Below are 15774 nucleotides of genomic sequence, written 5' to 3' on the forward strand. Positions count from 1 at the left end.
TGGTATTTTGAGCTAAACACTCTAGAGCAGGGGTGGGCAAACTCGGTCCTGGAGGGCCAGTGTCCAGCACAGTATAGCTCCAACTTTTGTTTGATTAGTGTTGGGGCTTAACTTTGCTGGACACTGGCCCTCCAGGACCGAGTTTGCCCACCCCTGCTCTAGAGACATCCGATACTTATCTTACATCTTGGTAAAACCGGTATAATAGGTCTCCTTTAAGTCACAACTAAGAAAATAAAAAGTAAAAATTATGTAATTGCAAATATGTTTATTACAATCATATTTGTGATGTAAATGTACTGTTTTTTCGTGTGATAGATTAGCACTTTGTTCTACGCATTAATCTTAAACGCAATAGCCTAGTGTGTCAGTTTTGACGTTCTATGTCGTACTATGAGATTTTATATTTAAAACAAGTCAATTTTTTTCTCTGTGTGCTAGAAATGGCATGTAGAAATCGGAATTTAGTTATCGTAAATCTCGTAAACCAAAGACATTCAATTAATTAAAACACACACACACACACACACACACACACACACACACACACACACACACACACACACACACACACACACACACACACACACACACATTGTGTTATTGTGGCCAATAACATTTCACATTGAAATGAATTTCATCGGCTGTAATTAAAAAACACAATAATAATAAATAAATAAATAAATAAACAATAAGCACAAAAGCTCGACCTGACTGGCTCAGCAGCTTAGCGAGATGACAAAATATACTTTATAGGGTCCTATATTTTTATATAATAGGAAATACTCAAATAATAATGACCAATGAAATGCATGTTTAGTTTTTTAAAAGTTGCGAAATATTCTGAGAATTAAAAAAGTTTCAAAAATCAACAGTTATGCCCGATTCACACGGTGCTTCAGCGTCAACGCTTACCAGAACGCATGTCTGAAGTTGGGGCTGACGTGATCGTCATAGCAGCATCAGCCAATGACATTAGTCAGCAATAGGCCACTGTCTGAGATGGTGTATTTGCATACAGTGATCTGATTGGCTGACGCATCCGTCAGCGCTTGAAAAGTGGAGCAAGTTCCAACTTTTGCAGCGAGCAACGCCACTGAAGCGGCGCCGACGGATCCACAATGCAGATCGGCAACGCCTGGCGTCACCCATTCAAAGTGAATGGAATGCGCTGAAGCTGACGCTCTGTGTGAATGGGGCGTTAAAGGTCTCATGAAGTGCTTTGAAATGTTGATTTTTTTTAATTTGATATTCGAGGTAATCTCAATTGAATCATGAAGAGAGGGCAAGACATAGAGTAGCCCCTCCCCTTTTCAAAAAACAGCCAATAGCCTTTTGTTTTTCTCACAGCTCTGCTGATAAGAGTGATTGAACTCAAGCGAATCAAATGAAAAGCCTCAGACGCTTGAGAGCATTTGATTGGTCAGAAGATTTGATAAGGAACTGAAGTATGAACTTAAGTCAAAACAATCATTGATCCACTCAGGCAGAAGTGACAAACTGGAAGCTTTGGATGTTTATGTCAGGTTAATATCTTCTAAATGTGAGTTTTGTCACTGTTTTGGAAACATTTGCATACCGATGATAACATCTAAAAACCTTCATGGCACCATTAAATGTAATAATTAGGAATCACTGACAACAGACTGTTGAATTATTAGAATTGTACTGCATAACTGAAGTGGTTACACATTGGGGGTGCATTATTTTCCAATAGTTCAAGATGCTGGAATGCATTATTCTGCTTATACTCTATTTCCCACAGCTAAAGTCACTGTTTACATGTTATACTTAAGACTCTTGTCAGGTTTTCATCCTCCAACTGCGCTGGTGTTTAGGATAGTTTCTTACACATCTCATCCAAAGCCTTCAGTTGTGTTTTGATGTGATTTTGACTGTGAAATAACTAATAATTGGAGAGGGATCTGGCTGCAGACATGCAATCTGATCTGCATGCAATGCCTTTTAATGTGCTAACCCCACCACTAACCCTCACAGTGACGTCACTATCTCCATTGAGTCTGCAATCTCAGTTCACATCATGAAGGCTGCCTTCAGATAGTATTGACTAATTCAGCGTAGTGATATGGAGCTGCAATGCGCTTTAAACCTGCCGGAACTACTTTAGCTGTGCATTTATCTGCTCATCTGCCAATCAGAATCAAGCATTCAGCAGACCTGCAGTATCTTTAACACCCAAACAGGAAACATTACTAATAATGTATAATGTATGGTTTTTACTATGAATGCTTTTGCAGATATGAAGTCAACATGAAGGGATTTAGCAAATTTAATTTCTTTAATGTGCCAGATTTTATGAGCCAACAAGAAATAACAGATTAACTGTACTTTTTTTTTAATCAGGGTTTGTTGTGATGGTATAAAGTGTATGATCTTTAGTAGATAAAGCATTGAATTATTTCAGAATAATGTCAGAAATACCGACTGAATAGCCTTGACGTCAAACAGAATGGAAAGTCTTGTCAGGGTTGGAACAAGATTATTTATTTGACAGATTAATATTACAGTCAGGTTTAAAATCTAATTGAAGTCACTGTAATTTTTTTTTCTTTAAAGCAATTTTTTTAAAGATGTTTGCCGTGTGACTTAAAATATATGAATTGCTTCCAGAGAAAAAGAAAACAATTTAAAATAAAAATATAAAATTATAATATGGTCTGCAAAACTGTACATATAAATATTACCTAGTACTTATATAGGCAAGGCAAGTTTATATAGCACATTTCATACACAGTGGCAATTCAAAGTGCTTTAAATAAACAAGAATAAAAGAAACAAGTAAAATAAAAATAAAAACAAATAATAAAAATGCGTAAAAAAAACATAAAAACAGGTAAAATGTGATATAAAAGAATGAAGAAGAAGAGAAAAACATGATAGTGCAATCTGTCGGACGTAGCACAGTGCTCATTCAGTAAAGGCACAGCTACAGTTTTTCTTGTTTGCTTTGATGCAGCCGTCAACTGAAACTCCACATTTTCAAAACAGTTAACACACAGGCCTAAACAGCGGCACTCATGGTCAAAATGAAACTTTATGCTTGCAAAATGCACATACCGTGTCAAAACATTTAAAATATGCAACAAAAGCTAGTTTTACCTTCAAACAACACAACTTGCAAACAAGTATATGAGCTCTTTCAATTAATCACTGCACAATGGACAACAAAAAACAAAATACAGAACTCAGTGTGAATTCTATTTGGGCTGTCAAATTGGCCCTTTTGCAAAGAATTGGATCAAGAATAAGAAATGCTTTGATTAAACTTCTATTGAATTCATGACATTTTTCAAACTGTGGCTGAAAACTAAAATACCGTAAAAAAAATAAAAAGAAAATTTAAAAAAGAAAAAAGTAGCAGAAAGCAGAAAAAAACTAATAAAATATTGTAAATATTAGAGAAAACACATGTAAACCAATATACAGTCAAATATATTAGGAGTATAGGAAATAGCCACTATTGACCTCCTCCATCCATGCTGGCACAGAACAACACAGACCTTCCACCATTTTAATGTTTGCAGACTGATTGCTAAGTGAAGGAGTGTCAAATCGGTGCTTCATTGAATTCATACTGATCTTGGTAGTTTCTAATGGTTAGGAATGGATGGTTTCTGTTTGGTTACCATAGCTAAAACAATGAAGTTTGGACTGCTTGAATGACATCCGTGTTAACTGTTTTGAAAAATGGTGCGGAAAATGTGTCAACCCAATGAGAAAGAGTTTACACATTTGCAAGACCGGTCTTCTGCTCTGCTGGGATAGTGAAAATGAAAATGAAGTGGAACTTAGTTTCTTTAACCAGCTCAAAGCAAACAAGAAAAACTGTAAACAGATGTGTTTTCAGTCTTGATTTGAATGTGCCTAATGTTGGAGCACATCTGATCATTTCTGGAAGCTGACTCCATGTTTCATAAGCATGTATAATCTTTGGACTTTTGTGATATAAGAAAAAAATACAAATATGTTTCAAACTATTTTACTCATCATTTTAAAATGACACGTTTTGTTTGTGTCATTGCAGATTTTGGAAAATGTCATTTTCATTATGAATATATTTTTAAATAAAAATATATAAATGCATTATAAAAGTAATAGAAATATTAACGTTAAAAATAAAATTAAAAATCTAAATTTATTTTTGAATGACTGTAATTAACACTTTTATTTTAAAAAATTGCAATGAAAGTATATTTTTGTGTGTATATGCTGTCAATTATAGTTCTTAAAAATAGGTATTGGCTAAGCAATATTGGAAATCTATAAAATAAAATAAAATAAAATAGAAAATATTAAACGATAATAAAAGTATATAATTTTCTAATTTTGTACAATAAAATCAGGAAGATTTGAGGAAAGCTGCTTTTATATCGACTGTAACATCTTCATAAAATGATGCGTTTTTGCGAGTAAGCAAGAAAACAGGACATAAAAGAGTAGATGTTCTCCATCAGGCGTCGGTGTGATGCTGTAAAGTGGGCGTTTGCTGAGTTCGAGGAGGTTTTTTGAACTGGATGAAGGTCAAATTTACCACAAGAGCAAAATCTCTCCTGGTTCGCTGCAACCCTCACTGCATTAGCCATTACAATCTGCTCAGAGAGATTCAGAAACACTGAGTCACACACAGGAACAGCTCAATGCTTCTTTAGCAGCTTGACGTCAAACAAAAATGAAGGCAATTACATGGAAGTTTTCAGATTTAATTCAACTCAAGGTTATTTGTGTGGCTCTTTTCATAATATTTTCAGTAATTATCATGCAAAAGCAGCTTTACAAATGTGCACAGCATTACAGTCAGAATCAGAAAGAGTTAAGGTGTTTTGGTGGACAGTCTACAGTTGAAGTCTGAATAAATAGCTGCCCTATACACTGTAAAAAGCGAAAACTTAAAACAATTCGTTTGACTTGTTACAATTAAATGAATTAAGTTTGACAAACTTAATTTATAACAATATTTCATAACAATATTTATAACAATATTTGAGTAATTCATTAAGTGTAACAAGTTTTAGTAATTTATTTATGGCAAAGTAAAAATTAAGTATTGTTCACCATTAATAGTGAGCAATACTTGCACTTGCCACAAAACATAAAAATATTATTATTATTATTATATCAAAATGAAGTAAATTATTTGTATTGTAATAAAAGTATTTTTGGGCGAGGCAGTGGCGCAGTAGGTAGTGCTGTCGCCTCACAGCAATAAGGTCACTGGTTTGAACCTCGGCTCAGTTGGCTTTTCTGTGTGGAGTTTGCATGTTCTCCCTGCCTTCGCGTGGGTTTCCGTAGTGTATGAGTGTGTGTGAATTTATGTGTGGATGTTTCCCAGTGATGGGTTGCGGCTGGAAGGGCATCCGCTGCGTAAAAACTTGCTGGATAAGTTGGTGGTTCATTCCGCTGTGGCGACCCCGGATTAATAAAGGGACTAAGCCGACAAGAAAATGAATGCATGAAAATGATTATATTGAATGATTTGTAATGTACTGTTCTCTTCCATTCTTGTTTTCTTAAATAAATGAATAAAACTTGGGACACCTAAAAGGACTAAATTAATCCAGTACTGAAACTGTTGTAATTTAAGTTTGTCAAACTTAATTCATTTAATTGTAACAAGTCAAAGTAATTTGTATAAGTTTTCACTTTTGGCAGTGTATATTTTTTCCCCAACTTCTGTTTTACACATTTCTAATCATAATAGTTTTAATAACTCATCTCTAATAACTGATTTACTTTCTCTTAGCGATGATGACAGTAAATAATATTTGACTAGATATTCTTCAAGACACTTCTATACAGCTTAAAGTCACATTTAAAGGCTTAACTAGGTTAATTAGGGTTAGTTTTATTTGCTTTCGAGCTCAATGTATTGTTGTGCATGATTTAAATAAAAAAAAAATCTAATTCTAATTACATTTGTGAATAAAGTAGCTTTAGCTGTCTGTTTATCTGAAAATAACATCATGCCTTTTGTAAGACTCCACCCACTGGCCCAATGTTGGAATCCAGTGTCGTGGTCGAAGGAATTCTGCATGTAGGGCGCTTCTGAAAAGAGTTATTTCTCTTTATTTAAACTTATTGACCAATTTCACTTCTGACTTTATGTATAATTTAATCTGACTCCAATTTTGTTTATTCTAAATTTTCCATTTATGTTTTTTAGCTGACCAATTTATTAGTTAGTTGTGATGTAATTCAGACTTTGATATTTTCTTGGGTCCGATATTCTTAATTGTACATTCATTAGGGGCCAGACGCTGCTCAAAGTGGGTGATGCAGTGGTGCAGTAGGTAGCTGGGTCGCTGGATCACTGGTTCGAGCCACGGCTCAGTTGGTGTTTCTGTGTGGAGTTTGCATGTTCTCCCTGTGTTCACGTGGCTTTCCTCCGAATGCTCCGGTTTCCCGGGTAGGCTAAATTGTCCGTAGTGTATGAGTGTGTGTGTGGATGTTTCCCAGAGATGGGTTGCGGCTGGAAGGGCATCCGCTGCGTAAAAACATGCTGGATAAGTTGGCGGTTCATTCCACTGTGGCGTACCCGGATTAATAAAGGGACTAAGCCGAAAAGAAAGTGAATGAATGAATGTACGCTGCTCAGAGTTTTCATGCCCTGGGCTTGCGTGTCTTCTCACGAACACTACTTCGACACTCTGAAGTTAGTCAGAGGATGAAGGACTGACTCAAATAGACTGGTTGCTAACTAGGCTTGGCCGGTATCCAAATTTTGATACCGTCAAACCTCCTCCCTATTTTACCCCGGTATCCGGCATTACCGTGCATAATTAAAAAAATTATGATGTAAAGCTCAGAGAGCGTCACCAAACTGTTGGCTTGTGTCTAAACCATTCAGAAACTGAATACCGTATTTGTAACCTTCGGTTCGCGGTCACCTGTTTGTCTTGTTCGTATTATAGATCTGCACAGGATGCTCTCTCTCTCTCTCATTCTCTCACACACACACAGAGAGAGAGAGAGAGAGAGAGAGAGACAGCACTACTCTCTCTCATTCACTCACACACACACACACACACACACACACACACACACACACACACACACACACAAACACACACAGAAACACACACACACAAAACAGCATCCACGCAGATGCATGCATGCTCGCTCAGGAGCTCCCTTTCAAATGACACCAGAGTTACCGACCGCTCCCGCCCCGCGCTTTATTCGAAAACTCATTCCCGCACGGCAAGAAATCTGGTTGGCTCCCGCAGTACAGCAGTGGGAATGCAGACCTCTAGTTTGTATTTACCACGTCTCCCTTCTCATTCGGTCGAAACCCGAAATATTGTAAAAAAGCAGGTCACTTGGATCTATTTTTAGATCCTGCGGTATACCATATTACCGCCCAAGCCTATTGCCAACTGCTCACTCAGCCTAAAAGAATAATACAATTAGCCAAATCCACGCTAATTTCAGTGATTAGATGATTAAAAGATTTTCATGCTGTCGCGCCAAAAAGGCTTTGTACAGTCAAATGCGTCTATTAATCTAATAACTATTTCGAATTCTAAAGTTCAAGAGATCACACCTAGATATTGTTTGACAAATGTTAGCAGGTTTGGCATGCTGTCCCGGGAAAGAACCCTGAGCTCCCTCCTGGTCGATTGAGCATGTAAGGAGAGTGCGAGATCGGGTAGTTCTCGAGAGCTCCCCGTGGCAAAGGAAGAAAGGGGGAGAAGGGGTGGATGCAGGGATTCTGCCGAAAAAAAAACTACTTAAGCTGCGTTTACACTACAGTTTGAGTTTGTGAAATTCTGTCGTACAGCTCTGTGAAAAGGGGCGGGATTAAACAAGATTATTAGACATTAAAAAAGCGAGCGATATGTTTTAAATGTCTGTCCTGAGAGGTCATGTTTTGATCCTCGATTGGTCTCACGCAGTCTAGTGATGCGATTTCGCAGGTCAGAGTTCACCAGGCTTGAACTTTGCACCGCAGCAACCTGCGAAACTTGACTTATGACCCCGCGTTTCCGGTCTGACACATTCACGTCTGTTTTATGAAGAAAACTGTTATGTACACTGTAAAAAATAAATCCGTAAAATTTACGGTAAAAAAACGGCAGCTGTGGTTGCCAGTACTTTACCGTTAAAAACATGGTACAAACCGTAAAAGTAATTTTTCATTTTCACGGTAAATTACCGTATTTATTCATTTATAGAGGTAATATAATGAGTTTGTATTAATCTGATTGGCTGACTAATGATTGTAGATGAGAGACCAGCTGTGGTCAATCATATCTCATGCTCCTCTCAAAATTAAGCTGCGGTCACACTAGAATTTGTGTGTGCGAAATTCTGTCGTGAGGCGCTGCGAAAAGGGGCGGGATTAAACAAGATTATTAGACATTAAAAAAGCGAGCGATTGCTCCATATTTTAAATGTCTGTCCTGAAAGGTCATGTTTTGATCCTCGATTGGTCTCACGCAGTCAAGTGATGCAATTTCGCAGGCAAGAGTTTACCAAGCTTGAACTTTGCACCGCAGCAACCTGCGAAACTTGACGCATGACTCTGCATTTCCGGTCTGACGCATTCGCGTGTGTATGAATGCAAGTCTATGGGAGGAAAAGCCAGCTTTATAGTGAGTTTCTATTAATCTGATTGGCTTACTAATTATTGTAGATGAGAGACCAGCTGTGGTCAATCATATCACATGCTCCTCTCAAAATTATTTTGTGAAACTTCACATAGTGTAGACTCCACTTAATCTACTGGATACACTGAATTCGGAAGACTCCAGAGTTCATCAAAAAGGTTAACACTTATTTACCAGGTAAAAGTGTATCTCGTGAGTTACAGAATCAGACAATGAAAGCCAATTCGGAAGTAAATGCACAACATCAATGACTCAAGGATAAATCTAAGGGTGCTTTCACACCTGTGAATCGATTCAGTTGATCCGAAACAGAGATTACAATTGTTATATTGTTGCTCTTTGCTCTTGGAGCGGTTCGCTTTCACACTGCAAAGTTTCTAATCGGACCAAAAGAGCTAAAACAAGTCACGTGCGAGTAAACTCTCCTCACATTGGTCAGAGTGTCAGGGTTTATTTTGCAGCGTCCCGCTCAGCTGTCAGGAGAGGTGGTGGTTTGGTGGTGATTGACAGAGTGAGCGCGCGCGACGTGTCTGAGGAGAGATGCGGTGGGGAGAGGTGAGAAGGGTGCGCGACGATGCCTATTTGAGGACCTGGAGGGAGACGCGAGATTACCGGGAGATCATCACTCGTTTGCGGGCATCCGGAGACTCGCGAAACTTCCCGCCATACTCATAATTCTCTCTTCATATAGCCGTAAGCCTATTACACATCCATAAAACACTGTGATATAACCGCACTCGGATCGGATCGCTTTCTCACTGCAATCGAAATGCTCCAGGGTTAGTTTCAATCGAGCCAAGACCACCTCATTCAAGCGATCTCGGAGCGATTACTTTGGCGCGGAACAGAGCGCGATTGCCCTGTTCACATATGCCAAACGAACCGCGCTAACTGGGCAAACGAGATACGTTCCGAAACAAAAGTGTAGGTGTGAAAGCACCCTAAGAGTATAGATGAAAGTCCAAAGTATATAGTGTTGAGCTTAAGAGCTCTTCACTATGGGCTGGTCTGGATACAGACTTGCAACCCAGAGATATTTCATCCTTCTCTTTCCTGTGAAAGCAATAAGTGGTTATTTTGTCAAAGTTAACCAGTGACTTAAAGATTTACTCATCTGTTGGGATTTCATCAAAATTGATCAAAGATAGTGAACAAAACATCATTACTAGTCACACCTGAGGATTTATCAATACCAGAGGGGAAGAAGAGTTTAGGGATGAGGGCAAGAGAGTGTCAGATTCTATCCTGGGCCTTTTTCTCCAGAATCCAGGGTTGTTTTGATTACAGAACACATTTTAATTCTGAGTAAAATTCATTCCTACGCTCATAATTATCCACAGCCAATCAGAATCAAGCATTTAACAGCCCCATGATATATTTATATAGTTTAACAGCACAAAAAAAGTAAATAAAGTCATTTCAGCATTCTGCACTGGACGAGTTTTTACATTACCAAAAACATCTTCAGTGGCACACAATAAGCCTGTGAATATTTGTGAAGTAGGTTGCTTTCATGTTGACTTTCACCTCAGCAAAAGCATCTTGCAGAAGGGAATGAGTGTCTCTCGGTGTCATCAGAAATACAGCCATATGTGTGTGTGTGTGTGTGTGTGTGTGTGTGTGTGTGTGTGTGTGTGGGTGAAAGAAAAACATCAAGCCAATAGCCCATCGCCACATGTGGGCTGAACATCGAGCAATCAACTATGCAAAGTCCTCAATCTTTTTACCAACTTGTTTGGCTGTAAATATTCTATCAGGAGTCTGTTTATCTGTCCATCTGTGTTTGCATCTGCCTTTGCTCCTCTGTGTTATTGTTTGTTTGCTGTAAAAATGCTGCTGTTTTCCCCACATCTGAAAGGGCGTACTCACACTATGTACAGTTGCCTTTAACCGGGCCATGCTTGTCCCCAGCAACCCCCCGTCACCCCTGACAGCTCGCACTCACATTACTTTCGGGTCTGGGCACGATGATGCGCTGTTCAGTTAGAAGCTCTCTCGCTCAGCACAGTGGAGATTTCTTTAGTTTTATCGTTTAAGTCGTTTGATATGCGGTGACATGCTTTTAAATATTTCGCCAAACAGATATGACACTTTTGACGCTCATAAACAATCATAAAGCTCTCGTGCTGCAGGAATTAGGAGGTTTGCTGAAGGTGCAGCTGTCGTGCAGTGAGGGGTTTGCGTATTTCAAAAAACTACAACAGTTTGTGTTCACTCAACAGTAAGAATGATTAATAAATCCCTATGAAACAGTCCCTTAAAACTCATGCCTCGTTTTCAGTTTCAGGCTTTGGCGCGTTTTGCACTCATAATATAAGCGTACCGCGCTAAAGCCCAAGTGAACCGCTCTCTTCCAACCGGGCCAGGGCCGGCCAAGTGAACCGTGTCTGAGCCCGATTCAGCGCACTCACACTTCTCAAATGATTCGGGAAACGGGCCTGGGCACGGTTCGGATAGCACAGTGTGAGTGCGCCCTAACTGACAGAAGCACAACTCTAAGTCTGCTTTATTCAAAACACAATCTCACGACAATTCTTAACTTGCTGATTTAGTGGCTAATTCATATGAATTTGTACGATCTAATTCGTACAATTTAGTACGACTTGCTCATCCTCCAATGACGGTTGGGTTTAGGGGTGGGGTTAGGTGCCACACCTCTTTTTTTTAAATCGTATAATTTCGTACGACTCAACTCGTACAAATTATTTACCTACTGGCAAAACGTAAAATACTTACGTTTTTTTGTAAGATCAGGCAGTAATTTGCCATCATGCATCATCACAAGTTCAACTTTAGCGTTCTCTCTACTGTTGTGTCTGTCTTTACCTCTGTCTGGTGTATTTTTACAGCTCATGTTCATTTATTCTCCTCTATCTTCTGTTGTTTTCTTTCTCTGAATAAGGGATTGTGTAAATAATTCTGTAAAACGAGTCTCTGTCTAGATTTTCATAGAATTAAAAGTATAGTTTAACAGATTGTGTCTCATTTTCTGCTTTTAACAACACAATGATCTATCTATCTATCTATCTATCTATCTATCTATCTATCTATCTATCTATCTATCTATCTATCTATCTATCTATCTATCCATCTATCTATCTATCTATCTATCTATCTATCTATCTATCTATCTATCTATCTATCTATCTATCATTTCATCCATCCATTCATCTATCCATATATCATTCTGTCTATCAGTCCATCTATCCATAGATCTTATCTATCCATCCATCCATCCATCTATCAATCTGTCTATCCATCCATCATCTATCAACTGTATCTATCCAAGTGTATATCTATCCATCCATTCATGCATCTACTGTATTTATTCACCTATCCATCCATCTACTGTATTCATCCATCCATGCATCCATATATCTATCTATCCATCTGTCCATCGATCTGTCCATCTACTAATCCATCCATCCATCCACTGGATTTATTCACCCATTCATCCATCCATCCATCCATCCATCCATCCCTTCATCTACTACATGTATTCACCTATCCATCCATATGTCTCTGCATCCATCTATTCATCCATTTACTGTATTCATCCATCCATGCATCCATCTATCCATATATCTATCCATCCATCCATCGATCTGTCCATCTCCCCATCCATCCATCTACTGTATTTATTTACCCATCCATCCATCCATCCATCTGTCTTTGCTTTCATTTATCTATCTGTCCATTGCATTTATTCACCCATCCATCCATCCATCTGTCCATCTACCCATCCATTCATCTACTGTATGTATTCACCTATCCATCCATCTGTCCCTGCATCCATCTATCCATCCATTTACTGTATCCATCCATCCATCCATCCATATATTTATCCATCAGTCCGTCAGTCCATTGATCTGTCCATCTATCCATCCAATTAATCTATCTATCTATCTATCTATCTATCTATCTATCTATCTATCTATCTATCTATCTATCTATCTATCTATCTATCTATCTATCTATCTATCTATCTATCTACTGTATTCATCCATCTATCATCCATTCATATATCCATCCATCTATACATGCATCTATGAATCTTATGTAACCATCCATCTATTGAATATATCTATCCATCCAACTATCCATCAACTGTTTTTATCCATTTATCCATCCGTCTATCCATCCATTTATCTATACATCCATCTTCTGTATTCATTCATTTGTTGATTCATTTGTTCATCTATCTATCTATCTATCTATCCATCCATCTATCCATTTATTTATCCATCCATCTATGTACCTTATGTATCCATCCATCTATCCATGCATCCAACTATCAATCTACTGTTTCAATCCATTTATCTATCCATTTATCTACTGTATTCAATTATCCATCCATCCATCTCTCTGTTCATTCGTTGATCTATCATCCATCCACCCATCTATCCATCCATCCACCCATATATCTATCAATCCATTAATCAATCAATCAATCAATCTATCTATCTATCTATCTATCTATCTATCTATCTATCTATCTATCTATCTATCTATCTATCTATCTATCTATCTATCTATCTATCTATCTATCTATCTATCATCTCTTCATTGAGTGCACTCAGCTGATGGTCTGTAGGTGTTGCTCTGCTTCTGTTCTTGTTTGTCATTAAACACACACTGCACTCGTCCTTGTGCCGAGAGCCAGAGGGAGTGAATCACTCAAGAGACACTCAGCTTTGTTCAGCAGAGGGGGCACACACACACACACACACACACACACACACACACACACACACACACACACACACACACACACACACACACACACACACACACACACATATGGAGTAACATGTTGTTTTACTCCATAGGATTCTATGTAAAAGTCCCAACCCTTTTTTCACAGGCCTACCTAAATAATTAATGCTGCCAATTGATGATCAACAGTAAAAAGTTTTACCTCTTTCCAACAGGGATGACGAAACAATCAAGAATGCATAATCAAATGCTGTCCTGGCTTTGCAATCAAAAAATGTGGTTATAATGAAAGTCAATGAGCCACAATTAGCCACCAACCTAACCAAAGGGGAGTCCATTTGAACAATACACAAGAATTAATATCCAGATAATGCTGGAGTTATAGTATGAATTATGAAGATTAATAGAGGCATTAACAGTCACAGTGTGAGCATGTTCTCTGAGTCTGAGTCTCTGTGTCCTCTTGGCGTCTCCAGCAGGTTTTCAGTCCAAGGCTGACAGTGACATTTGCTCTCTGTTTGAAGCACTTAAAGCACCCTGTGTTTCCATCTGCTGTCTCGCACATTCACACTTTACACACATGGAGAAGCCTGAAGTGTATCTATTTACAGTGTAAAGCAGAAGTGTACATATACTCTAAAAAAAGGAACATAACCTTTTTTTTTTAAAGTGTCTGATGGTAAATCATACTAAACGTTTACTATTTTAGGTCCGTCAGGAATAGCTAAATGATTGACTTTTGCTAAATGCCAGATTAATGAGAGAATTTTTTGGAAGAATGTTTTTAATTAATTTCCAGACAGTCAAAAGTTTACACACATTTCCTTGGTATTTGTTCAGGTTTGGTTTTAAACTGTACAACTTTGGTCAAATGTTTTGGGTCTCCTTCCACAAGCTTCTCACAATAGTTTGCAGGAATTTTGGCCCATTCCTCCTGACAGAATTGGTGTAACTGAGTCAGATTTGTTGGCTGTCTTGCTCGCACAAGCTTTTTCAAATCTGCCCACAAATGTTCAATAGGATTGAGATCAGGGCTTTGTGATGGCCACTTCAAAACATTCACTCTATTGTCCTTAAAGCACATTTGAACTAATTTGGCAGTATGTTTAGGGTCATGGTCTGTTTGGAAGACCCATTTGTGGCCAAGTTTTAATTTTCTGGCTGATGTCTTGAGATGTTGCTTCAGTATTTCTACATAATGTTCTTTCTGCATGATGCCATCTATGCTGTGAAGTGGAGCAGTCCCTCCTGCAGCAAAACATGATGCTGCCGCCCCCATACTTCACAGTTGGGATGGTGTTCCTAGGCTTTGAGTGTCCAGAATAGATTTAGAAAATGGATAATAAGATCATGTTCCATCAATACATGTTATAAATCAGTTTTTGATGAGTTATATGCTTTACCAAGAACTTAATGTCAATGTTCAAGGTGATTTTCACAATATTTAAATCAGTGGTCACCAAACTTGTTCCTGGAGGGCCGGTGTCCTGCAGATTTAAGCTCCAGCCCTAATCAAACACACCTGAACAAGCTAATCAAGCTCTAACTTGGTATACTTGAATCACCCAGGCAGGTGTGTTGAAGCAAGTTGGAGCTAAACCCTGCAGGGACACCGGCCCTCCAGGACCAGGATTGGTGACCCCTGATTTAGATTTTTTGAGCCCTCAGATTCCAGGTTTGCAGATAGCTGCACCTCATCTAAATATCGTCATATACAGTACTGTGAAAAAGTCTTAGGCCACTAGTATTTTTATTTATTTATTTATTTTTTAAGATTTATTTTTGGCCTTTTTGCATTTATTAAGTGGATAGGACAATATTTCAGACAGGAAGTGAAGTGGGAGAGAGAGAGGGGGTAGGGACGGGGAATGTCCTCAAGCCGGCATTCGAACTCGGGACATCCTGAAGTGCTACAGCAACATATATCGATGAGCTAACCACTAGGCTATTGTGCCGACGGGCCACTAGTATTTTTATCGCCATTAAATATTGTCATTAAATAATTTCATTTTCAAGTACTTTTCTTTTAATTTAACATCAATAATTAATTTGCTTCATATTGCTATATAATAGTTTCCCAGCGATGGGTTGCGGCTGGAAGGGCATCCGCTGCATACAATGTGCTGGATAAGTTGGCGGTTCATTCCACTGTGGCGACCCCTGATTAATAAAGGGACTAACGCCTGTTTCACACCGCAAGCATCAGCGGAGCGTGAGCAGAGTGTGTGTTTTCGGCGTCCATGTTAACAGATTAGAGCTTTCATACCGCACGCAGCAGCAGCGCGTCAGAGCGAAGCGTGAGCATCGCCGAAGCAGCAGTGCAGCGATAGTTTCGGCGCTGGGTCTATTTTTGACGCGCTGCTCACGCTCAATTAAAGTGACAGTGCATTGATAATGACCAAAACACATTGAATGACAGTAAAAAGTAGCA

The 15774-nt window shown here is 38.6% G+C and overlaps 1 long non-coding RNA gene across 1 annotated transcript in view; it reads right to left on the reverse strand.

Moving 5' to 3' along the window:
• Window positions 1-15774, reverse strand: part of LOC147842925 (uncharacterized) — a 959952-nt gene that overhangs the window by 640604 nt on the left and 303574 nt on the right. The gene's annotated exons all lie outside the window — the stretch shown is intronic.

The sequence above is a fragment of the Danio rerio genome, chromosome 7, assembly GCF_052040795.2.
Source record: "Danio rerio strain M-AB ecotype USA chromosome 7, GRCz13ab, whole genome shotgun sequence".
NCBI classification, from domain to species: domain Eukaryota; kingdom Metazoa; phylum Chordata; class Actinopteri; order Cypriniformes; family Danionidae; genus Danio; species Danio rerio.